The 27,495-nt window shown below is 47.1% G+C and overlaps 1 protein-coding gene across 8 annotated transcripts in view; it reads left to right on the top strand.

The window, feature by feature from the left end:
* Positions 1-379: 379 nt before the first annotated feature.
* Positions 380-27,495, top strand: part of GPD2 (glycerol-3-phosphate dehydrogenase 2) — a 2,458,594-nt gene continuing 2,431,478 nt past the window's right edge. For 4 of the 8 annotated variants that reach the window (XM_069616409.1, XM_069616412.1, XM_069616410.1 and 1 more), the window contains exon 1: positions 380-590. The gene's annotated coding sequence lies outside the window, so the exon portion shown is untranslated. Of the gene's footprint in view, positions 597-27,495 lie in introns of all 8 variants that reach the window. The other 4 variants (XM_069616408.1, XM_069616417.1, XM_069616411.1 and 1 more) reach the window with 1 other exon arrangement.

Genomic DNA, 27,495 nt, shown 5'->3' with positions numbered 1-27,495 from the left:
ACATGGCAGATGGCAGAGGAGCACTCACCGGCACAGGCTGCTTAATCTGTTGTCCGGCATGTGATCGGAACACCTTTTCTGGCTGGGCCCCTTACTTCGCCTCCCTCCTGAGCGCTTTAACTCTGCGCCCGGGACTAAGAAACGGGTCTGTGAACTGCAGCGCTGCCACTGACTGGAGTCGCTTGGCTTTTCAAAAGCGTAAACCCGAGCATCCGTCAGCGACAGCACATGTCGTCCTCCCAGAGGCTACATAACAGATCGCCCCAACCAACGTCGCACCATGCTTCATTACATCCGCCCCCAAGGGTCTCGACGATTGGATGAAATGACTATCTTCCTCTAGCTCCCATTCGCCTGTTGCGCTGACAGTCACAGGATCCTGTTCCTCTATTTCCGCATTCAGGCTGCTCACACGGGTAGCTGCAGCAGGGTTGAGCTGAGCTAGTGATCCCGATCAAGAATCACCTCAGTCCGTTAGCCGACAGATTACCGCTTGGGTGACACAGACAAGGCACTCGCTCTGGGTGAGAGCACGTCAAGCAGGGCAGTAAACACGCCCGAGATCGGCTAAAGGAGCAAATCCTGGGGAGGTCAGTGTGAGTATCACCACTTTCTCAAGTGTCAGCAGAAAACCCCGTCACTGGTGGCCTCCACAACCGCTTGGCACGCAACCAGCCCACCCGAACCGCGCAACTGTCCTTCCAGAGTCTCAGATCAGTGTCCTTTATGGGATATGCCCAACCCTCGCCCTGCCCACCCCAAGGTCAGACAATTGCCCTGTCAGCCAGGCAGTTAAACTTCCACTCTACTTTCCACCCTGATCCCATGAAATTATGACTTTCGCCTTGACCAGTTGTTAGTATCGTCACCAACTCCCAAAGCATGCCCCTGGTCATCCGTCTTCCCAGACAAACATCTCTCCCCTGCAGCCTCGCGGGCATCCCAGCCTCTGCCCATCTATAGATCAAATCAATCACCCTACCACCGTAGAGGCAACTCTACCCACTGTAAGCTCTAACCACCATTCTGCCTGCCCTAACACAAGGCCATCTGCTAAGGGTTTTACCATCCCTTTGCTTGCTATAGGATTTCACAATCCTCATGTTGAACTCTGGGCCAGACCACCACCTTGTGTTGAACACCGCTCTGCCCCCCCCTACATTAAGTGCTGCACCCTGAACGTAAAACTGTCTAACCACCACTTGATCAACGTCGGGATCTCTCCCCCACCTCTCCCTTTGACTGCTCACTTTCGCTAGCTAAAGGAAATCTCAGTGCTTCCCGACTTGAGTCTCCAACCACAACCCTGTCCACCCTCATAAACCTTCTGATGACCAACACCCTGCTCTTGCTACCACCTACTGTCCGCCACAGGATCTTATCATTCTGGTGAGACATCTTGCCGTACTGTTGCTAGTTGAATTGTAGGCTCCTTTGACCATTTGTCCTGCCCATCCTGCCCCCTGCCTTCGCCTTCCTATGTGAAACATGTCACTGCATGTTAAATCTGTGTCAACTGAAGAATCGGTGCTTAGATATTTTGTGACCGGAATTCGGCTCTGGGACAGTGAACATCAAGGTTGAAATACTATTTATTTGGTACCTGGAGTGCACACACCACAAACATCATCTTTTCAATGCTTGCACACTGGCTGCAAGTGGTGTACACCCAAACAAATATATGGTCACTACACAGTATGTAAAGGTGCAAGGGCAGCTGCATTTTCTGTTTGTGCGGGTTTTATGATTTTTTAAGGCAAACATATACCTACCTCATTGGTCATATTGGTTTACACATGCCCGAGATGGGTCAATGACTGATTACTGCAAATAGATAAAGTTATCGACCTTTTGGCGGATCATATTAAAAAAAAAACTATGATTTGCAAGTGGAAATGTACACTTTTGCATTAATATGCCTTTGAAATGTTTTGCGAGTCTGTTGGCAAATGACTTCTGCTAGCGAGCTACTTCCACTGGGATTTCTAGAATGTGTGACTGGTCGAATCCGATACTCTGAGGCCCTACAGGCCACATTGTAACACAGACGGGTTTAAGAACAGCTCAGTTCGTGCATGGTAGGGCAGTTATTGTTCAGTGCCACATAAAAAGAGGTGACCGTTGACTATTGACGTTTTTGGCTTTGCGTTCCACAGTTGTCATGTCGCCCCGTTGACTAATAAAAAGGCACTTTTGTGTGCAACCCGACCTGATTAGAACATTGCTACGGTTGGCACAGTCGCCTGGCCCTTATCTTGCACACTTGGGTTAGAAGAATGTACACTTTGTGCTTGCACGTTTGTAGAGGTAGTGGGTGACTCATAGGACCGTGCTTTTAAAGGAGGAAGTCAATTGTTGTAAATTGTGAAACAGCTTTTTTCAAAATTATACTGTCTTGGCAGCTGGATCGATTATATTGACGTATTGCCTACTTGCATAACAGTTTGTGAGTGTCCCTGTCAGTCAGCACAGTATGCTATTCGATTTCATTGCCCCATCTTTAATTAATATATTCAGTTGTATTCTATCGTACGTTTTGTCTTAGTTTGACATATATCATCCGTATACCGTTCTTTCGTCACGGCTATTTTTTCCGATGGGTTTTTTAACGACCACGTTTCACACAAAAAACATAGAAAAATATAGGGGGGGAATGGCATATAAAGGGTTTGGGGGGTCGAGAATAGTAAAAAAAACAATAGGGCAGGGGGTGTTGGGGAGGAACCCCGCCCCCCAAATAAATTAATACATTTTTCGTTGTTTTTTTTCGACCATGTCGAAAAAAACGTGGTGCCCTTTGATGCTCCCGGATTAGGGGGTGTGAGGTGGTGAACCCTCCTGTGTGTATTGCCCCTTTTAGGGGATGTGTCCCTCCCCCCCCTTGCATTACCCTTTTAAGCCAAGCTAATAAAAGGGAGCCCTGCAGGCACGTGCATTAGAACGGCAGCATACTCCACAACAGGAGCGCCGGATCCCGTGTCTCATTCCAGGTGGGAGGCCCAGGCCAGCATGCCCTGATGACGTGGGACCCTCGTGCCAGCACGGTGGCAGAGGCCCGCATGGTCAGGGTCAAGGCTGGCTGTGCCCCCACGCCCACGGGCGCTGATGCCATATAGTACCAAGCAGGGACCTGCCGGATGTCCAGGCCAGGCCCCAAACCCCCACAGGCACTGGGCCTGTCGTGTGCTGCTGTAAAGGATATCACCAGGGGTGCTTGCCTGATGGCCATGGTAGGCAACCCCCAACAGGAGGAGAGCATTTCTTGGGAATAGTGACCATCTGTTTTTCAGCTTAATTGTCAATTTTCTGTCAAACCCTCTAAGCATTACATACGTGACATACGAGGTAGATAGCAACATCAGTAGTTGCGTTTCAGGAAAATAGTAGATCATTTTGATTAGTACAATGTTATGCATTCAACGTCCATTATATGTATTGGTCTCCTCAGTAATTAGCAGGGTGTATTGTTTAGACAAGACATTATGCAAAACAGAAGTTACACCTGAGGAGCGAGGAGCTATTGATATTGATATTTTATTTGTATCCCGCTCATTGCTTCACGTGTTTCAGCTATACATAGAATTCTGTAAACCCAATTTACCCATTGGATGCAGACTATGTGTGCTCCTTATGCTTTACATGTCTTCTAGGAGTGTCACAATACTCCTCTGTACACATTCCCAAACACAGAAAGTTCATGGTACATAGGTATGTTTGTATAGCGTAATTTGGACTAGGCAATCAATCAAAAGTAGCTCCTGGCATCAAGCTACCCATGCTCTTCTAGGTTACAAAAAGGAGGTAAATTGTTCCTTAGATTTTTTTTTTAATATCATCGAACATTTTCCCTACAATTTATGACGACCACTAACAAACAATTAGCCCCACAATTACATTGTTCGCCTCCCACCCCCTCAGAACTCTCAGTATCATAATCCACGACATCATCCACATCTGAATAATCCTCAGAAAGTGGCCAGCCTTTCCCTGGCTACATGACAAGGGTCCCAGACCAGGTTCCTGGGGGAAATCCCATCATAAATCCCATCATATTCTTCACAGAACCCAGGTCAAGAATAGTCCTATCTAAACCCTAAAGAATTGAAGGCTCCCCTTTAGCTAGTTAGTATTTGATTAATGGGACAACTCACTAAGGTTTGAGTTAAGCCTTTTCATCTGGATGATCTGGGGTCTGGATTGCTTTCTGAGGCTGCTCTTAAAAAGTGTCAGAGAGCGAGTGTTCCTTAAGTTAGAACCCAGATAGCGTATCGCATATGCCCTGTTCTGACTGTATTCCCCCACCTTCCAATGCATCACTTTCAGTTTTGACTTGTTTGAAAAATAACGACCTTGGGCTTCTCCCCATTAACCGGGAGATTATTCTCGATGGAATAATGGAAAAATAGATTTAACTTTCTTTGGAGGCACAAGGGGATTTTGCCAAAAAAAGACCAAATCCTCAGCGAATGTCAGGCAATTTAACTTTACGTGGCCCAGGTTAACTGGGAAAGTTATTGCCTTTGTCCATAGTTTTTCTAAATCACTAAGGTTGACATTAGAGAGGGCAGGTGCCAGGACACAGCCCTGTCTGATACCGACAAATGTCTGAGCTGGGCCTGACACACTGCCCTCTTTGGTCAGCCTGATCTTAATTGTGTTCTTGTGTAGGTTAGCCATTAGTTGAACCAGTTTGAGAGGAACTGACAATTCTAGCATTTATTTTCATAGTAGGGTTCTATGTACTATATCAAATATGCTGCTCATATCGAGCAATGCCATGTAGATAGTATCTGTGGCCCTCTTTTTCACAGTTTCCGGCAGATGTCCCATTTCGAATGGTTTGTGTCCTCCCACGTATTCCTCATCTCTTGATATATCCATATCCAGCTTTAGCTGCTTTGGAAAAACATTTCAGCAAGGGGCGCTGCACATCGATGCTGGTCGACTGAATGTCCCTCAAGGGCCTCCGTCCCGATGTCGACATCACCACTGGTACATATACAACATGCAGTGACCATTAGCTCTCGCGTAAAAACTGAACTGAAGCTATCGTTTCGGAAGATTGGCACACTTCGGTACCTTCGAGTAAACTATGGTATCTTCGTTGGCATTGTCGATTCCAAGATCAGGGTTTACAAAATGTCACGACTGCAGGGCGAAGATGTTCCTTACGACCCCCCCGCATCAGGTGCTGTTAGGATCCGATCATAAGACATCAGAGTGTGGATCCTGCCTTTTGATGAAAGTGAAAGCCCTGAAAGAACATAAAGGGAAGTTAGCTGCAGGTAGACGATTTTGTCTAAAAAGCTATCCTCTGACTAGTCGAGTGGCTACTCTCCTCGTTGAAAGAAAGCTAAAAGATCTCCATCTAGGAGTGGATCTCACCACTCATCTTCGTCTTCACGACGAATGAAGAAAAGGCATCGCAGGTCGCCGTCCTCTTTGAGTTCCTACTTAGAACGCGTAAGTTGCCCGACAAAATATGCTTCACCACTGGCTGAATGGGAGAGATTCAGACAAAAATGCTCCAAGTCTTTAAGAATGCGGGCCAAACCCCTTGTAACAGAAGAGTAGGAGCCATGCCCCTGTCGTGGAAAAACCTGACAAGGAAACGGCAAAAGAAAAACCCTGTGTGACTCTCAAGCCCAGGTGTCCATGATAAAACTCCTAGAGAACCTTCGAAGGTGTCAGAAGTTACTGCGTACTTGAGCCTGTAGTGTAGTGGACAAATTCTTCCTAACAATGTAACCCTCTGTCTGAATAAAAACAGAGGATCTATTCCTTGGAAGATATGGACACTATACGAACACCAGGCTGTCAAAAGAACAACGAGAATATGTAAATAAGCAATACTCGTAACTAATTGCCAAAGTAAAACCAAACGGTAAAAATCTAACTTGAATCCGGCGTGAAAATATTGAGGAAAGTGCTTCTTGCTTGTGTGTACTGGTAACTACTGGGATACCTGCAATACAGTAACTATTCAGGTAGGTTGTACACAAGCAATGTCAATGGATTTTAAGGTGTCTGACTAAAGTAATTAGATCATTCTTACCATGTGTTGAGTATGGGATGATATGTAGAATGTAAACAGAAAGAAGCAAAGTAGAAGGCTGAAAGGAGTAAGCCATAATCCACAGATCCCTACCCGACGGCACAAGGACGTAGTGTAAGCGGAGGGGCAGAGTCACTAGTCCAAGGACCACCTAGCCCGACGGCACGCGGACGCTTAACGGCTTAACGGCTTCCTAGCGCAGCAGCAGACTCTAGTCCATGCGCAGGATATATGGTAAATGCAGAGGGGATATTGCTTTAGCTCCACAACAGCAGGGTGCCCAGACGAAGAAAAAGCTTGGCAACGGGCTGGCAACGGGCTGGCAACAGATGTGACAAAATCGTGATCCAAGCAATCTAGTTACAGTTCTGAGTTGGTAACGGGCTGGCAAAAAACAAGGTACAAATAGGAGGCAAGACAATCCGTGTAGCGTTCGGGGTCCGAAACAATGAAGGCAGAAAACTCAAATGCAACGTGGTACAGGCAAGGGTCAAGGCAAAATGGCAAGGTCAGATGAAACGGTCCAAGGGTCAGTAACCAAGAGGTCTGATAGTATACGAAACAAGGACAAGGGCAAAACGTACTTCAAAATCAGAAGCACCGAAGTGGAGATGGGAGGAGCCTTAGTACTACAAGTCACGTGACTAGATCTTACGTGAATCACTGATAGCAACCTAAGTTGTGAAGCAGACGCCACAGTCTCCATGGCAACCTACCATACTTGTCAAAACGTGTTCCCCCTTCTGCCTTTCCCTCTGTACCTGACTTTGGCATGTTGACGTGGGTGCGAGGAAAGCTTGTCCTACGGATCTAGAAATGTGAGAAAGGCGTGACAGTGCAGAGGAAGGAATCTTCTTGTGGCTAATATTTGCCCTTGAACCTTTGGTTTTACGTGCTTTCCACAACACAATACCTGGATTCCCTTCAAGCCGAGAACCTGCTCTGTGGAAGCCAAAATCTTCAACACCTTCGACAACACAACAAAGGGTTCAACGTTCATATCAGGTATATCTTCGACACCATTGTCGTCGAAGCCCTCGACGTCGACAGCTACAAAAGATTCAATGCCATCGTCGACATAATGCCGAATTGTCAAAAGAGGTCAAGAAGTCTAAAGAATTCTTCACTCCCCTGCCAAGACTAGACTTTTTCAAGTCACTTTCGGCAATATATGAGAAGCATGAGCCATCGGATGATGAAAATCGACCTTTTGGTTTGGAGTATGGAACACAAGGCATTCCAGAGGCTCTAATATCAGAAGAGTCATGGATGAAGGATCTGTATGAGTCATTACAGACAGCAAGTGGGATAGACCCTTCCCCCAGAAATTGAATTTAGCAGACCAAACCCCTCGGATCACGCAGATGGGTCATATAGACAACTATTGGCTAAAGGTATTGAATCTTTGGGGGTGGGGCAGGCCTGCACCACCCTATAAGCAGGAGGACCTGACAGACATTTTGGACAAGGGACCCCAAGAGGATCCTATTTTCCCCTTCCATATAGCCTTGCAAAGGCGGGTCAGTGCAAACTGGGATACATTAGCCTTAATTCCAGCGGTAAATAAAACATTGACAAGTAAATGCAGGACTTCTAGTAGCGATCCTTATTATCTGTCGAAACATCCAACTCCAGAGTGTGGTGGTACAGGCTGCCACATCGACTTCGAAACAAACTGCGTACCCAAAGAGTCCCCCAAACAGGGATGACAAACGTTATGATGCCTTGGCAAGAAAAGTCTGGGAGTATGCCCATTAAGTCGACAAATGCCACATGCGCGTTTGCTAAGTTCACATTAACCCATTGGGACTGTATAGTGATGGCGGCTGATCATTTTCCTGAAGGGGAATATTACAACAGATTTTTGAACATTAAAGATGGGAAGGAGGCCATGTGCTAGTCCCTTCAAACTGGTCTCGACTCTGCAAACAGTATCAGCAGAGCAATGGCGGCTAGCACAGTGATGCACAGATTTGCGCGGTTAAGAAAGACTGAGTTTGCTTTGGATGTGCAATCAAGACTTCTTAACATGCCCTTTGATGGCACAAACTTATTTGGCCGCAAGGCCGACGAAGGCCTGGAGAAGCTGCAAGCCTCCAAAGCGGCAGCCAAATCCCTTGGTGCTGCAATCGGACAAACTCGCCCCAATAGAACAGCTTGGAGGGGCATGTCCTTTCGTTTTTATTCCTCAGCTGGAAGAGCGAGAGGACTGGCGAGTCAAAGATGTCATAGAAGATTCCCCCGTGGTGGACGTGGGAGAGGTGCTAAAATCGCCCAGGCAAGGGCTACTTTACCCTCAGCCACTGCATCAGTCACCTCAAAACCTCTGAGGTCTTAGTCCACAAAACCCCAATGGGAAGTAGACTCTCACAGCATATGCAAGAATGGCGGGGTATTACTTCAGATGCACGGGCATTGGAAACAGTAGCCAAGGGTTATTGCCTTCCCTTTCTAAAAACACCTCGGGATCGTCCACTGGGGAGCAACTCTTTCAAAATTCCAGAACCGCTCCTTGTACAGGAAATGTTGACCCTGCTAGAGAAAGGTGCTATAGAACCAGTACCTGTAGCTCAGAGGAACAAGGGTTGGTACTCCCCTTACTTCCGAATCCCCAAGAAGGACAGAGGATTGAGACCCATCTGACATGAACTCACTCATTTAAGACCGCTTTTCATATCTCATACCATACGACCTGTAGTCATAAAAGGTGTTCTTTACACAGACACAACACTTTAACATAAAATTGTCAGATAGCACAGTGAGTAGAGCACTCGCTTTGACATCTGTGCTGAGCCTGCCGACTCAAGTTCGAATCCCGGCAGGGCCAAACTCAGCCTTTTTTTATCCTTACGAGGTCGATAAATGAGCACCACACACCGTAGATAAGCAGCGCTCAGATGCCTGAGGGTTCGTAGCACTATATAAATGCAAATTATTAATGTAATGATGCAAACCAAGTGTGCAACACTTTAGGGACAAGTGTTCCTGGGTCCTGCAGATCAGCCAACAACCAGGAAATGGTGTTTCCTGCTCTGGCAGGTCAGCCGACCACAAAGCTGTCGGCTAGCAGACTGTTTGACTTCACACCATTAGGTGTTATCTGATAGCAGCCTTTTAACCTTACACAGTTAAGTTTTAAGGATTCAAGAACAGAAAATTGACATACGTGAACAGAAGCATCTTTCACATTCGCAAAGACAAGGCCTCTAGGGTACCATGGGAAGTACAGTGAAGGCACTTACTAACGGGTACAGATATCTCACTTTGAGATGCAATAAACCATCTAATGTAGTTTCACATAGGAGTTCTACCTCGAACAAAGTGACACGCTAGCTCCAGCTCTCTCACGGTTCCAAACAGCGTATATGATGAAACCACACATGCAGGGCCACCACGTTACTTGGCTGATATATAGCCCAGCACAAGGAGAGCAAGGGAGGGAAGAGCAGCAGACTTGCCGTCCATTTTAAGCTGGAGGCGCTGGGGAGGAGTGCAGAGCAGCAGCAGCATATGAGCGCGACAGCCAGTCCCAGCTAAGCAGAACTCATCAACCCCAGAAGGAGCTGTTTCCTTTGAAGCACACTCCCCTCTAAACGTAAGTGACAAATGGATACTTGCTTTGTGCATGGAGACTGATGGCGTATAGTGTAGCGTAGCGTAATAAGAGATAAAGGTTACCCATGCTTTTAAACTAAAGCACCACTTGTTCTATTTCTTACACATTCAAACATGCCCTTTACCCACATGGCAATCTTGTTTATAGGTGTGATGTTATGTTGTATCTGCTTTTGCTTTAGCTTGTTTAGTGAGAATAAGAACCCTCAGAAGATAGGGGGTCATATTAAATGCATTAACATGATCACTCCTGTGTCAAGTGTATAATTCAGAGCAACGCGTCAGAGTGTTATCTCTTTGAGTTTAAGAACTTTGCAATTCCTGACTGTTTATGTTTAATCATGTTGATGAGCACAAGAATCTAGGCATACCTGTCTTTTAGCGCTGAGACACAGCCTAGGGTGAGTTTTGACATGAGTGACTGATGACCAGGGGTCTGTTTTGACAGCCTCAAGCAAGGTTGAGAAAAGCGGCTTGTGGTCATGCCTAATCATAGGCAATCAAGACAGGTGACACTCTAGATAGATGGGATTACTGCATTGCTAATAACCTCATGTCCCAGTCACGATAAACAGACCGGGCAAAACTATTTTTTTTCTAAAAAGCTTTTTAATCAAAAGAGGTTAGGTGGGTACAGAAGATGGCTGATCAGGAAATCAATATTCCCATCCATTGCAAAACAGCGGCTTTCGATTGGCTTAGGTTGTCACACTCTCAGGGAGTTAATTTAAACTTTACAATAGCGATTGGCAAACTGGGAGGGCTGCCTGCTGAATCACTCTTAACATACTTGAAAACCCCAGCCAACAAGGTAAATAACATGTATCCAACTCTCCTGATAAGGGGAGACTTAAACACCATCCAATATCGCCCATACCAGTTTCCTGAATTGGCTTTAACACATACAAATCATGTCAACTGGTTTGGAAGTAATCTTGTTTATCCACAAACAAATGCTAGACATGGACCTTTAGCCACACCCAACCTGTCACTAGAATTTTTAGCCCGGTTTCATCCAAACCGCAGATGCCCCATTTCACAAACAGACTATCAACTACTGGCTGCACATTTTGACACTGTACGTAATCATGTTGACGAGCACAGGCATACCTGTCTTTTAGCACTGACACATGGAGTAGCGTGAGTTTTGACATGAGTGATTGATGACTAGGGGTCTGTTTTCACAGCCTCAAACGAGGTCGAGATAAGAGGCTTGTGGTCATGCCTAATCATAGGCAATCAAGACACATCTTGGACTTAAGAGACTTGGACCAGTTCAAGATGGTTACCATTTCTGAGATCCATCAGGCCCTCCAACTTCAGGACTGGATGGTATCATTGGACCTTCAGGATGTTTATTTTCATGTGCAATCTTCACAAGCACAGAAGATACCTGAGGTTCAGCATTGGCGGTTCTCATTATCAGTTTCGAGTTCTGCCCTTCGGGCTGACCTCCACCCCAAGGGTTTTCACCAAGTTGATGGCGGTGGTGGCAGCAAGTCTCAGGAGAGGGGGGATTCCAGATGGGGTTGTGCATCATCTTTTTGCCACTTATATTGACCTTCTGCATTGTATGCTGCTGCCACCCTTCAAGATGTGGTTGTGCATCATCTTCGCACCTTCATATTGACCTTCTGCATTGTAGGCTGCTGCCACCCTTCAAGATGAGGTTGTGCATCATGTCTGTGCCACACATATTGACCTCTGCATTGTATGCTGCTGCCACCTTGCTGCCACACTGTATGTTGGGTTATCCATCATGTTTGTGCCATCTATATTGACTGCTTACATGCTTACACTATATGCTACTGCCACCCTTAAGATGAGGTTGTGCATCTTGTATGTGCCACCTATATTGATTTTATGCATTGCATGCTGCTGCCGCCCAATCTGGGGTCAGGCTAACTGTATGTCTCGACAGCACTTATGTAACCAAGTCTGTCCATTCCTCGCAAGCACTTATGTAACTAAGTAAGCCTTCTTAACATTGCCATGATGCCCGAGGGCAATTGTGCGCTTTACAGATGCACACCGACGCCGCACCTGGAGGAGAGGGCAGGAGCCTTCATTCCTCCCCCCACAACCTGCCGGAGAAGAGATGACCCGCCCGTGCACCCGCACCTTTAGAAAGTAAGGTGGGGCTCTACACCGCCAAGTAGGATTTGGCCTCTACAATTGCATTATTTGCACAAGGAATCCACTAATACCGTGGATGTGCATTACTTGCCCCGACAAATATGTTTCTGCATCCACTACTTATGTAGACGCCATTATAACCAACGTGGTTAATGGCCGCTTGCCCGACGACTCCGGATCAGCAACACCTCCTCCTGTAGCCTTTTCGCAGGCCTGTCTGCACCTGTCTCGAGTCGTTCAGAGCCTAGGGCCAGTTACTATTCCCGTACTACCTGATAACAAGAGGTATTTCAGCTGCCTTGACCTAGCAACCAGCCAGATCGATGCCCACACGATGCGCATATAGGTACGTTGTTACACCCCCCTAACACCTAGTCTGGACCCTCCCCAGTAGTACGCTGAAACACTTCAGGCCTCTGCGGCCGTCCCACACATCCAACCTGCTCCCACCTGTGTGACTATCTGATACTACACCAACTGGATGCCTAACTGCTCCTAAGTCGATGCCTATCTACTGCCGGCACAACCTATCGATTGTAGCCCATGGGATTATGCGAACCCAAAGTAACCTCCAATTGGCGCGCCTTTGCTAGAATTCAGCCTTACTCCTGCATTTATGACCCTATGATTCCGGATGAACTGTTTGAATATAGCACAATTTTCATTTGTATGACCTCCCGATCCTAGCCCAATTACTGCCCATGCGACCTCTTGATTTTATACTATCTGCTGCCTGTGCCCATTTGATTCTAGTTTAATTTCTACTTGCATAACCTCCTGGATCTAGCCTAACTACTGCCCATATGACCGCTTGATTTTGACCACTGCCTGTGCCCATTTAATTCTAGTTTAATTTGTACATGCGTAACCTCCTGAATGTAGCCCAACTACTGCCCATGTGACCTCTTGTTGTCGCATATTCGCCTCGATTGAATCTAGACCACGTTGTCCACCCATTTATTCGCTAACCTTTCAGCTTTCTCAAGCTCTCACCAGCATAGCCGAGTCTATACTATTGCCAGTAGCCAAATACCCGAACTCAGCTTCCATTCCTTACATTCTTGCACCATGAACAGTATAGCTCATTGCCTGCTACTTTACACATGCTTATGGAGAACTAGCCATTGCAAAGTAAACAGCAACCCTTCAAGAGGAACTAAGGCAGCTCCATCCTACTCTAGCTATACAGTTCCTATCATTGCCCACACTATGGAAAGCAACTCGATGAATCTATCCAGCGGATTTCTAAGTATCCCTTGCAGTTTACCATGCAGAAACATCAGACTCAGAGCAAGATTGTCCAGACTGCATGAGCCGTTGACCAGAACCTTACCCTCTGCTAACACAAGGTCCGCTACCCAGAAGGTTTTTATCCCCTCCACCAAAAACCATAAGTCACAATCTACATCCAGGTCTACCACTTCAGCACCCACCCCCTCCACGATTACTCCTCCCCCCTATTACAGACGGACTAATCAACGCTAGATCTATAACCGCACATACCACCGATATTCATGACCTGATCTTAGCTGAGAATTTGGACTTTCTCGCCATTACAGAGTCCTGGTTGCACAACACTGCAGGCCCCCTCCTATCCTTAGCAATCCCAGTTGGTTATACCATATTGAGACAGGACAGAACCAACATGCAGGGCGGCGGCATTGCCGTCATTGCTAAAACTAGCCTAGATATTAGAACTACACTTACCTTAGGTCCTGACTCTTGCGAAGCGCTCTCCATTAAACTTCCTCTTGTGAACTCTCAGACACTGTCTATCCACCTCATCTACAGACCTCCTGGACCCATAGGGACATTTGACGAGGATCTCCATAATCTACTCACCAGCAACCTGAAAACTACATCACAACTGCTTGTCTTGGGGGATTTTATCCTGGGATACAACGACCCTTTAGATAGAAATGCAAGCATCATTGCTAACTCTCTATCCGATTTGGGTTTAACGCAAAGAACGCTCAAACCTACCCATATCAAAGGCAGAACCCTTGACTGGTTAGCACACTACAACTGCACAGCCAACATCAAATCCATCTTATAACAACCTTGGACAGACCACTTCCTGGTGTCCTTCAAATTATCGACCTCCAGATCTATCCTGCCAGCACCCATCATGGCCTTGCCCTGTCCTACAAGAAACAAAAAGTGCATCACAAAGGAGAAAGTGATTCCTGCTATCCTACCCACTCTCAACCAACTTGCAGATCAATCGGATCCAGAAACATTGGTTGAGGAATACAATAAAATTATGTTAACAACTCTGGATAACATTGCCCCTTTAAAACTTAGACCAAGTAAACCCAAAGCCCATTTAAATAAATGGTTTACCCCGGAATTAAAAGACTTATGACGACTCAAAAGGAGCCGTGAAACAGCTTGGAGATTATCACCCTCAAAGGACCATAAAAACAAACTCACGGAAATCTCCTCCCGATACAAAAAAGAAATCTATCTGGCCAAACAAAACTCATATAACACACGCATAGCTAATGCCAAATCAAGCATGAAAGAACTGTTCACCATCCTCAAGGAATTAGAGTCCCCCATCCCCATCCCAGACCTATGCTCTAAAGACAAAACATGGTGCTCGAATATCCAACAAGAACTCTCTACTAAAATAATGATGCTCCAAAATAAAATATCTAAGAAAAAGGCTACCCTTAGTCTACCACTCCAGTCCAGCAACGTCAATACAGTACTACCTCTCAAGGAACAGGGCCCCATTGCACGCTTCACGTTCTCTAGAACCTTCACCCTTGAGGTTAAGAAAGTCATCCTAGCCCTTAAGCCATCTAACTGCCAGGGTAACCCCTGCCCTGCCCAGCTTATAAAAGATGCCACCAGAGACCTCTCCCCATTTATCTCAAAACTTGTCAACTCCTCCTTTGTGACAGGTATTGTACTGACTAATCTAAAACAATCCTGGGTACTCCCTTTGCTCAAGAAGCAAACATTAGACCCACTTATTCCCACGAACTATCGCCCCATCACGGGATAAGATTAGGGCTCTGGCTAGGATGATGCAGTTATTATTGGATAGGAGTGTTTGCCAGCTCTAATGAGTTTGCAGGTGTAAGCAGTGGCTGAGGCCAGGGACTTCACCTGTTTGTCGAATGAGGGGGTGGAGTCCAGGTAGAAGCCGAGCGTCTTCACTTCCTTGGACACCTTGATGGAATTTCCATCAATCACGAATGAGGCATAGTCATGGCCTAATTTTATTTTAGGTTGGCATGGGTCCCCAGGATGAGAAGTTCTGTTTTATCATTCAGGCATAGACCGTGTGAGGCCATCCATGCCTGGATGATGATATACACCCTATTCACCAAGGCCAAATCCTTGTTGTAATCCCCAGAAAGAGGGAGGAGAATCTGGGTATCGTCTGCATATTTGTGTAGGTGATACCAAGATAGTCCAGATCATCAAAAAGGGGCTTAGTGAATATGTTGTATAGGGTAGGGAAGACAGAAGAACCCTGTGGGACTCCACATAAAGTGGGGATCGGGCCAGCTGCTGCTGAGGGGGAGAACACTCTCATCGTCCTATCGCTGAGGAAGGACTCTATCCAGGTTATGGCCTCTTTAGAAAAGTGAGTGGCCGAATGCAGGTGGCTGCAAAGGACCCCGTGGTCCACGAGGTCGAATGCAGCCAAGAGGTCCACCAATAGGAGGAGAGCCATTTTGTCTTTGTCTCACAGGACATCAATCTGAGCCTTCAAAAGGATGAGGGCTGTCTCAGTACCGTGTTGTGGCCGGAATCCAGATTGGCGTACTCCGAGGAGCTTATGTAGTTCCAGGAATTTTTGAATCTGGTTGTAGGCAATCTTGTCCAGGATTTTGAGCAGGAATGGGAGTAGTTTAACTGAGTTATTTTTCAATTTATTTTGTCAATACCTGTAATTTGATAAGAATTGTCTAGCACCGTTTCCTTGATGATGTCGTAGAGCCGAAGTAGAGACTCAAGCACTAAGTGTAAAGCAGAAATTCGAGGCCGGACCCAAAGACTCTGCATTTGGTAAATTGTTAGAGTCCCGCCTGTGTTGAAAATTCCGTGGCATGAAGAAGTCATTGGAGTTGATTCCATCGCTGGTGCCAGGTGTTTGTAGTAAATCTAAGTTGCGACCAGTAAGTTGTTTTTACTTCTTGCCCCAAGGGGGAGGTGGGGTTAATAGTGTGCTCGTGCTCACTCCTTTTATTTTAATTGCGATCACCCATGTCCCTACATGGTCATCCTGGATGAATGCTTCCTATGCCTGAGTCCTCAAGGTCAATTTGGGCAGGAGTATTTAAACACGATGCGATCTGGGCTGATTCCACACCGAGCTCCCCTAAATAGGAGTCCTCCGTCGCATGCACCATTACAGGAATTATAAAAGTGGGTGTTAAAGGATCGGTATGGGGTAGATCAATAACCTGATCTAAATCCTCACTCACTGACCCCTTGTTGTTGGAAATGCCTGTTACGGCCAAGCCCCGCCCCCATTCCCCCAGGTATATTGGGCTGCTCTAGTTGCGGCTGCTCTAGTTGCGGCTCCAGTTGCCCGGTACACAGCGTAGGTGCATTAGACAAGGAGCCAGTCGGTTGGGATGTGGATAGGGTTTCCACCAGATTGGCCGTAATTTATATTTTTGTTTGAAGTTTTTGTTTTTAGTACCAGATTGGACTGGAACTGACTGATGCTTTTACAGTGGTTGTTTTAGTCCTGGTGTAGTCTTGGGAACAGTCCAGTTCCATGCTTTTTGCTCGCTTACTGTGCAAAGCAGCTGCGATAATTTGAGAGCAAGAGAATAAGTAGTTTGCGTAGACAGTGGTTAACGGTGCTTCGCAGCTGCACTAGCTACAGGTACCAGTTGCCAGTAGCCAGTAGAGTAGCGAAGAACAATGCTGCTGTGCAGAACAAATGGCATCTTAGATTGTCAGCAGCCGGTTGTTCCCCTAAACACAATCACGTGGCTAGAGCTGCATCTGTTTCATGGAACAAATAGTCATAAGTTTAATTTTAAACGGAACAGACACTGAATTACTTACTCTGCCTTCCTGGTTTCTGAAGGCTCCAGTACAGTACAAAAGCGTCAACCAATAGAGGCCTGGTATTGCGTTGTAGTTAAGGGTATGACGATGCTTGGGATGGCAATAATAGGAACATCAAAGCCAGCCGAAGATGATCAATGGAACGTCCAGCAGAGCCACAGAACACCGGAACGCTCTGCAAACACTCTGCCACGCTCCGCTGTGGAACAGAGTATTATTAAGAAAGGAACCTCCTTCGGTAGCAAACAGTGTAGACCGACTGGTCTACATGCGAACTGCAGATTCGACTTGTTGCTGCGCACATAAATTGCCTAGTTTTAAGCATTGCCTGGTCTGACCTATCTGAAAGGCAAGTCTCTAATTTAGTCTGTGCCAACCTAACCTTTCTGAAAGCAGATCTGGTGCCAGTCTGTTTATGCTCTGCCTCAGCCTGCTGAACTTTCGTCTATAACTCTAACTGGGACTGAAGTAGCTTACGAGCTCTAGTGAATGCTGCCATTTGAACCACAGCTTTAATTGCATCCCACATGATTGCCAGAGGGGTGGTTAGTTACATTGATTTCTGAAAAATTATTTGAAATAACTCAAGAGATTTCCTGGCATAGTACCACATCTATTAATAGACGATCATATAGTTCCCAGGGGTTTCTAATTGGGGGTGATTGTCCCACTACAGCTAGGGTTAGTGAGATTGGAGCGTGATCGGAGAGCTTCCTGGGCCCTGTGATCATCTCTTGGATTAAATGGAACAAAGCACCCATCAACAAGAGGTCAATCTGGGAGAATTCCCCCATGCACATTTGAGTTAAAGGTAATGGCGGCGGCCATTTTCATTTATTTTTTTTTTCTCCTGAAACGCTGCAGCGTTTCGGGACAAAAAAAAAAGCTTTTAGTGCCCCGGTCACGCAATTTCTGTGGGCCTGGGTACTAATAGCAATATAACCCTCGCGTCGGGGACATTACCGACTCAGGTAATGCACCGGGGCCTTACCTATTGTGCTTGTTGCTCCATGCCATTACATGATCACGATCTCATAATCTTACAGATTTCGATTTTTCTGATCGTGACTGGGAACGACCCAATTCCTCAACTTGTCCACCTTATATCGTCTCCACACGTCCAGGTATGCCATTTGTGCACATTAATCTCACCCCACTCATAACCTCACAGAGTGTATAGGAGTTGTGACATATTGTTATTGTGGGTTGCCACCCTTACAGATTGTGCCCTGTCATTGCGGCACCAAGCTGCTACTGACATCACTGCCAATGAGGCAATTCATTTGATTGCGTCTCACTCCACTGCCCAACCGGCCACATCATTTGTGCCATGTGGCAAATTGTTCCACTATTGAAATAGGTAATTACCCATTTCTTGGTCTTCCTTTTCTTTCACATGCGGGGTAATAGCACCCACTGATTTTCAGATCACTGCATGATCGGTGTGACTTGGTTGATGGACAATCATAAGTGTGGACACTGCACACTGTTTATCCTTCACCCTGATATTCACTGGTTGTTATCTATTCTTGGCTAAACATCATCCTATGATATTGACCTTAGTGATTATAAAGAACTTTTCACGGATTAGTGAATCATAACATACAATAGGCTTGTATAACATGTGTCATCATTATACACAGCTTATTTTTTGCTCTTTATTTTTTGTTCTTTCAACATGGATGAAACCTTGGATTTCGCATCTTTGAACACTGATAACTGAATGTCTTGACGCCAATGGTAACATTCTATTATGACAACGTGGTATTGTACTTTGGATATTTCATGTCTATCGTGTTTTTATGTCCTTGTGTTTTTTCTGATGGGTTCTGGCCCCTACTTACTTTTATTGTTGTTCTGTGACCAATACCTTGTTTTCTTTTTCTTCACTTGACTTGCATTTTATTGCATTTTTGTGTTCATTGCACTTTGTGATTTTTGTTTGGCATTATAAACTAAGAGCTTTGCCTTGAAAAGGACCAGTTGTTCAGGGTCGAAACACGTGTCAGCAGTTCTGTTCTTTTGTTTATTATACATTTCTGGACACAACAATTTGTCTGATGACTTTTGATCAGCTTCAATTGGACTCTTGCTCTCTAACAATTGCATCGAGCTAGTAGATTTGTGTACATTTTGAATTTATGTCAGCGCTGCGCAACAGAGCATGGGGTGATATTCACCTGTGTTTTCTTGTCTTAATTCAGTGGTTTTGAGGTAACCACTAGTTCATCCCACGTGCAGCAGCTCTTCTCCTTTGCTGATTGACCTACCGATTAAGTGTAACATTGCAGTTTTTGTATTATTCTTGTGGTCCCAGCGCCTCCTATCCATGGCCCACCTCAATCCAGTCCCCATTAGGTATCTGTACTGTAAGTGAGTAAGACAATTTTCACCATCTTTTCTTGTAAATTCCCAGATTTTCTAAGAAAATACTAGTGGGTAAATACCTTCTCTTGTTCTCCTATTAGAGCTCTCTTGGGGTTCTTATCCTGGTGACCCGTGTCAGGGACATCTCTGGTATCTATTCAGAGATCTTAGTCTAACATTGCTAAAAATGTAACATTGCTTAATTTTCCTACCTTCAAAGTATTTTCCAGCGTTTCCATGGGACACCAGGTCCGCAGTGATGCGGTTCTGTGTTCCCCATTCCACTTTTATTCTGAAAATGGCGCCGGGCATTTTACATTACTTTTGTTTAGAAAATCTGACCTAGTAGTTTTTATTGTTTGATTGCCAACTGTACCTAAGATTTCTTGGTTTAGGTTTGTGTCATCACTTGTACCCCTTAATGTCAACATGGTTCTGTGTACATTTTTCACAAGATTTCATAGAGATCGCGTTTGTATCGTTAATAATGAATACAGTTACTGACAAAAAATGGTACAATAACAAATGTTTTCAATTTCTGATCAATAGCATGGTGCAAAAACAGTTTTACAGTTTTTCTTTGTACAGTACATACTTAATGTGCCTTTAAACCAAACATATTCTCGGCTGCCTTTTTTCATTTTGGAAATGTTCTGTTGAGAGCGCGTATGTATCATTAATAACAAATTCAGTTATTGACAGAGAATGGTACTACTACGCAGTTTTACAATTTCTGATGTACAGTATGTTGAAAAAGCACAGTTTTACAGATTGTAATACAGTATATACTTCACATATTAATGCATGTTTCAACCATACCTATTCACACTATGAGTGATACAGTCCCTTTTCACTGTTTAGTGTTTGGGTCACCATATTGGTGGTAATGTTTGATTGGCGGTCAGCGGTTAGTGGGGAACACATGTCTCTCGTTGATGACAAATGTGGTTCTTGTCAAGAAAAACGATACAGTAATAAGGTGTTTTTGGTTTCTCATATATAGTATATTAGTCGTTGATTTATTTTGCTCATGTTAACACACAATTTGCATAGTTGTACAGATCAGGGTCCTTATTTTAGTACATCTCACATGGATGGTGGACATGAATTTGTTGAGATTGGTTACGGGTGTGTGGGTAGGACAAGGTTCCTTGTACTGTGATCTAGAGGAAACAGACAAAGTTACATTCCTCGTTCATCCCTCCCGGATTTAGGGTGTTACATTTTTCTATCTAGAATGTTTCTTTTTGGTTGAGCAGTTTGACGGTATTACATCCACTGCCCCTTTTCTCAATTATATCAAATATTTGAAATTTCATTTGTGTGATGTGGTGTTTCGCTTCTGTGAAGTGGCATGTTAATGGAGACTTCTGGTTTCCTGTCGGGATGTTCGAACAATCTTCACTTCACCGAAGCTTCGCCTTCCTGGTTGATTGTCTGAGTATTTATCACATGGGCATTTTATACTGTAAATGATATTGGCGGTGTTGCATGTTCCATATACTTTCAAAAATATCTTATTCCCGGTGTTGGGGTGAATATTATGATCCCCTTTTTTTTAAAACTTTTCTTTATTGGCATTGTGAGAGAACAGACAATCAACACATTGTACAGCATAGCAAGAGTAACAGATACATACATAGTAGTGCAATACACGGGAATGTTAGGCAGGTACCGGTGGGGCCATTGCCCGGATCCAAGCGGCAGAGCAGTGGATTAGTTTACATCATCAGGAGGAGGGGAGGACAATAGTTCTAAGTTGTCTTTGTTATTTAAATATGTACAAAATTCAGTCCACACATTCCTGGGACGGGGGGCCAGCGGGAGAGTATTGCTGTAGTTTGAGTCCAGGTGAGGGCCCTCATCCACATCTCAAACGAGGGGGGTGGGAGATCGGCGCTTCCAACATTGTAATATGCATTTTTTGGCTATTACAGTGGCAACATTGAGAAACCTAGACATTTTCCTCGACTCCGGGCTATCCCACAGGCCGAACAGTACAGCTAGGGGTTCTGCAGGGATACGGGACGCTGTGATGTCTGAGAGGGCTTCAATTATGGCCTTCCAGTATGGGCCCAGCGCGTCACAGGACCAGAACATATGAGTATGATCTGCAGCAGGAGAACCGCACTTTGGGCAGGTGCGGGCCTGGGTGTGTGCAAACCTGTCCAGTCTTTGAGGTGTGTAATATAGTCTGTTGAGGAGCTTGTATTGATGCACCTATGCCTGGCATTCAGAGAGGTGGTTCGAGTGTGTGTGCACATTTTCCCCCACATTGCATCTGTGATGGGGAGGCCCAGCTCCTCACTCCATGTATCTCGCGCCTTGACTGGCACGTCTGTGGGGTCGGCCATCAACAATTTGTACAGCGCAGACACTATCCCTCTAGCACCAGCCGAGTTGGATATATACTGGATCTCAGGTGAGTCTGGGGGCTCATCTGGGTATGAGGGCCACCAGGCGCGGAACGCCGCCCTCAGCCTGTAGTATTGTAACAGTTCCAATGCAGTACCTAGGTGTCCGGGGCGCCCCGTCTGCGGGGTGATAAACTTCCCATCAGGGTAAAAGTCGGTCAGGGCCCGATAGCCCAGATCATGCCAGTGTTTGATTAAAAGCTTATCATGTGTAGGGCTGAGGCCCGGGCACTGCCAGATGGGCAGCCATTTGTAGTACGGGTGGTGGTCAGGTTGAATCTGCAAGATATATTTCCAGGCCCTGACACTGGCCGCTACAGGGTCTGCCGGGGCGTCGGCGTGATATGTGTGATGGAGAATGAGGGAGAGGGTGTTAACGCTCTCGCTCGCTAGTTTCTCGAGCTTCACATGCGGGGGGGGTCGGAGAACGTGTACCAGTATGTGGCTTGTTGGGCCTGCGCAGCTGTCCAATATTTGGCAAAGTCAGGGGCGGTGAAACCCCCGTTACCATAGCGAAGAGTCATGTGTTGCCATTTCTTACGAACCACGCCCGAGTGCCACAGAAATTGGGCACACGCAGCGTGTAAGTTCCTGAAATATCGCTTTCCGGGCCAGATCGGCACATTTGTGAAGACGTAGAGAAATTTAGGGACCATAATCATTTTGATTAGAGATAGTCTACCCGACAAAGAGAGTGGGAGACCGCGCCATTTCAACATTTGAGCCTCAGCAAGCTGCGCCACAGCTGCGTAGTTGTCAGCCAACCGTGAATCTTTAGTGAAGGACACCTGCACTCCAAGGTACCTGATGCCTCTCGTTGACCATCGGAGGGGGAATTCGCAGGACGGTTGTGTAGTGGACGGGGTGAGCGGGAAGATTTCAGATTTGGAATAATTTATGGTGAAGCCCGAGAAAGTTGTCTCTCAATATTGGGTCTAGGTGGGCAGTCGGGTCTCTAATATATAGGAGCACGTCGTCGGCGTATAGAGAAATGATCTCGGGAGTATCACGGAGACGTATACCTTTACGCGTATGTTTGTCCCTTACGTTATCAGCCATGGGCTCTATGCCGAGCGCAAAGAGTATCGGAGAAAACGGGCAGCCCTGGCGGGTACCTCTGTGGAGAGCAAAGGGGGCCGAGGCCCTGGAGTTGACCAGGACTCTGCCTGCGGGGCTTGTGTAGAGGAGTTTGATGTACGACCTCATGCGTGGGCCAATTCCCATTTTGTGGAGCACCGCCCACATGTATTGCCAGGACACCATATCAAATGCCTTCTGGGCATCGAGGGTGACCGCCACGGCATGTGCGTTGGGGTCAATTCTAGCCAGAACATTGAACAGGCGACGGATATTAAGGGCGGTGGATCTGCCAGGCACAAAGCCACTCTGGTCTGGGTGCACTAAGTGGGGCATAATGGGGAGAAACCTATTGGCAATGATCTTGGCAAATATTTTTGTGTCAGTGTTGATCAGCGAAGGGGGCCTATAAGACCCACATTCGTCCAACGGTTTACCTGGCTTGGGTAATACAGTTAGAAGCGCCTCACGCATGGATTGGGGTAGGATGTTTGACTCTAGGGATTCGTTCCACACCTCCAGGAGTCTGGGTGCCAGAATGGCTACATGCTCCCGATAAAACTCCGAGGTGAGGCCGTCCGGGCCTGGCGCTTTGCCCCTAGGGCAGTTCGAGATGACCGTGGTTATTTCATCGAGGGTGATGGGGGCCTCAAGGAGGTCGCTGGTCGTGCGAGAGAGGAGGGTCATGGGGATCTGATCTAACAAGGCGTCGGTGTCTTGCAGGCTGTGTTCTTGCTGGGGGCCATACAGGATCGTATAGAATGTGGTGAATGTCCCAAGGATATCCTGGTCGGACCAGCACATGGTGCCTCGTGTGTCCTTGATGCAATCAATGCGGTTCCTGCCCCCCTCAGTTCAGACCAGTCTGGACAGTGTCCTACCCGGCCTATCCCCCTCACCATATTTCTGGCGGCCACAGGGCGGGCGAAGTACCGAACGTCTCTTAGGGCGTGAGACTCGAACGTTTCTAATTCCGCTCTAATCTGTGCCAGTGCGGTCGGGGAAGGGGAGGTGGCATATGCCCTCTCAAGCTCTTTTAATTTCGCTTCTGACTGTTGCAAGCTGTTTTTTATGGCCTTGAGGACCCCAGCCTCTCTAGATATGCACATCCCTCGGATGAAGACCTTGAATGCCTCCCAGCGCACTCCATCGGAGGTGTCATGCCTGTTGTTACACTCGAAGAAGGTGTTGATGTCAGCTAAGATATCGGCTTTAAAGACTATGTCTAGCAGGGCCTCCGACTTAAATCTCCAAGAGGAGCGGGGGGAGCTGGTCATTTCCCAGTGTTATCTGGAGTGTTACCGGTGAATGGTCCGACAGTGTGCGCGGTAGTATCTTGGTCTCTATGACCCTGCCCATCATGCAGCTCGATATGAGGAAAAGGTCGATCCTGGAGAGGCTGTCGTGTACCGATGAGTAAAAAGTGTACTCTCTAACCTGTGGGTTGAGAGCTCTCCATGCATCACTGAGATCTAATGTGTCAATATGGGCATGTAACCTATGGGCAGTTCATGATGGGGCTCTGCGGGCTGTCCCTGACCTATCCAGGACTTTGTCTAGGATCAAATTCATGTCCCCGCCCCAAATGATGGGAATCCCAATATATTTCAGAAGCGTGGTGGTGATGGCATCAAAGAACTTAGGAGCATCAAAGTTCGGGGCATATGTGTTCACTAGGAGGCATTCCATATTAGCGAGTGAGCAATGGCGGATCACGTATCTACCCTCAGGGTCAATATGGCTGGAGCGCAGGGAAAACTGGACTGACTTATGGATTAGAGTAAGGACCCCCCTGGATTGGGTGGAGTACTTCGTATAGAATTTGTTGTTGCCCCAAGTGGGGGCGAGACATGCTGCTAGGCGCCCGAGAGCGTGGGTTTCTTGGAGAAAGAGGATTTTGGCACCATGTCGCTTGGCATAGGCCGTTATCCTGCGGGCCTTAGTGAAATTGCTTAGGCCACGAATATTCCATGTGACAATGGTCAGAGGCATAGCAATATATTATTAAACATCCCAGTAGTAGTATTCGTAAGGATTTTTCCTTATGCACTTGCCGTGTGCACAGTAGTGTTGAGTTGAAGTCATGCGTCTCTCAGCCATGTTTTTAACTGTTAACACAATCCCAATTACGCCACCCCCCCACCCTCACTGCCCAACCCCAACCTGCAGTGCAGACCTCCCACCCCAAACCACACCCGAAGCCCCTTGGGCCTGCTCTGACCGGAAACCAAAGGTCAGAGGACCAGATCCAACGTGGATAGGGCCACATCCTAGCCCAACAGGGGCCAGTCAATAGATGAACACAATAAAAGTGAAAGCAAACATTGCAACTGCAACGGGGGGCGCTGGTGCCGCGCGGCCGGCATTTGTAGCTTGATGTGGGGCAGCAGATGCTGTCCCAAGTGTGTTGTTGCGGTGAAACAGGTATCATAGACAGCCTTCGAGACCAGAGAGGACCCTCTGGCAAGATGACATCGCAAGAGAGAGCAGGGCACAGGGATAGCTCCAGGGGCCAAGTGAGGGAGAAGGCAAGGAAGTAGTTTAGGAGCTAGCCCGTGGTCCGCATACACATGGCAAGAGGCCGCAGTTATTGAGTGGACACGGTGGGGTTGCCATCAACACATCAAAAGTCCTAGATCCGTGGACATTTTTATAACATTGTAGGCTGTGTAGTCTATGGCGTGTGGTCGGCTCGCGGCCCGGGATGAGGTATATGTAATTCAATGAACTTCACCGCTTCGTCAGGGACAGTGAAGAAGATCTTACCATCATGGGTAATCTTCAGTCGTGCCGGGAACAGGATGGCGTAGGGGACATTGCGCTCCCTAAGCAGCTTTTTGACCTCTAAGAACTGGCGCCTTTCCTGCTGCACCGCCAGCGAGAAGTCCGGGAAGATTCTAACTGTATGGGCTTCAAATCGCAGGTCTCCCTTTTCCCGCGACAGGCGGAGGATGAGATCTGTGTCGCGGTAGTTGAGAATCTTGGCGATATTGGGTCTGGGGATATCGCCGGGTTTGGGGCGCGGAGACAGGGCCCGATGAGTCTGCTCGACCGTGAAATACGGAGAGAGGGCAGGGTCGTCCAGTAGGTCCTTGAGGAGTTTCTCCACTGCGTCCTCCATCCGCCCCTTGAGGGCATTTTCAGGGACCCCGATGATGCGCAAGTTGTTCCTACGGGAGCACGACTCCAGATCGTCACACTTCGCCTTGACATCTTTCATGTCGCGCGTTAGGGAGGCCACAGTGTCCTGGAGCGCGGTGATGCCATCTTCGTTCACGAGATCCTATTTTCAGCCTCGGTGATCCTCGATCCCGCCTGGTCCACTCGACCCATAAGCGAGGCGACGTTAGCATTGATGTCGTCTAATTTTTCATGGAAGGAGGCAAAGTTTATAGCCATGGATTCCATTGGTAGGGTGAGGTCAGGGGCCTCGACCGCTCGGTGCAGGGTTAAGTCTGGCTCATCCTGTGGCGATGATGCACTGGCTGACTCATCTCGAGGGACCGCTTTAGTGTACTTGTCCATTGTACCTCCTTGGGCCCCTGCGTTATTTCTGCTAGGCATTGTCGTTGTGGTGGGCCCGGTTATGGGTAGGATGGAGAGCTGAGAGGGGTGGGGCCGGAAGGCTCAAACGCAGTGTCCTTCGGCGGCGGTAGGCGGTTGAGGGCAGGTGGGGGACCACCGTGGGTAGCAGAGAAAGGCTGTGATGGCGAGCGATCGCGGCCTCCTTATGTGTACAGGTTGTGTGGGGGTGCCAGCGGGATCTTTCATAGGAGGGCGCGGGCAGAGGCGGTGACACTGTCAGTAGGAAAGTGGGCAGACAGTATGGTGAGGGCCGCTTCCTTATGACAGTACAGGCCCGTAATATCACGGGCAGAGGTCTCGACGCCCACCGCTTCAGCCCCCACTCACCTGGTCCGCCGCGGCAGCGGGGCGATAAGATCCTCCGTGTTGTCGGCGCCGGGGAGGTTGCGATGATCGCTGACGCAGTAGGTGGCATCCGCAGTGTGGCGGCATCCGCAGCAGGACCCCGAGGCACCCGCCGCGATTTCACAGAGCGGCGGGGAGGGGACCCGGGAGTCAGGCAGGCCAGGCGGGCGGGCCGGATGTTAGGCAACCGCTGGGGCCGGGTGGATTACTAGGCCCAAATCCGACAGGGCCGTCAGTCGGGTCCCAGGTGGGCCAATTGAGACCAAAATCGCACAATGTCCAGTGCAGTGGCAGAAACAGCTTGGCCAGCCGATAGTCCTTCACAATATCGGGAACCGCAGATGGGAGCAGATGAATGCCGAGGCCGCACGGAGCTGAAAGGCTAGGCAGCCATCTTGGGCTGCTCCACAGCGCCACCCCCATGATCCCTTTTTTAACAATGACTGCAGTTGGTGCAGGTCAGGCATGCGTATGTGCTTCATCTCCAGGGTTTTTCAGGTGGTTTTCTGCTATCGGTATATATGCAAACACTGTTGGAGTTGTGTATAGTTTTCTTAAAGTTCTGTCTTCGGACAGGAAGTGCCAATGTTTATTGAGCTTTTTTTTTTTTTGATCGGATTGCTTTGTGTATAATACTTGGTTACGTGTATGAGAGGCTTGTGTTTCAGTTTTTTCTTTTCTTGGTATTGTTTCTCTGCTGATATTGTTGATCTTGAGTAGAGAGCTGTTAACTTCCGTTTCTTGATATCCTCTTTAAATCTATTAGCCATGTCTTTGAGTAATCTGTTACAGTTTGTTTAATGTTAACAATTTTCTTTATTCTGAGGAATTGGCTGTACAGCAAGCTTGTGATGGTGT

The sequence above is a fragment of the Ambystoma mexicanum genome, chromosome 9 (genome assembly GCF_040938575.1).
Source record: "Ambystoma mexicanum isolate Mex_15411 chromosome 9, UKY_AmexF1_1, whole genome shotgun sequence".
In the NCBI taxonomy this organism is placed as follows: domain Eukaryota; kingdom Metazoa; phylum Chordata; class Amphibia; order Caudata; family Ambystomatidae; genus Ambystoma; species Ambystoma mexicanum.
This window is presented reverse-complemented; position numbering and strand designations above follow the sequence as displayed.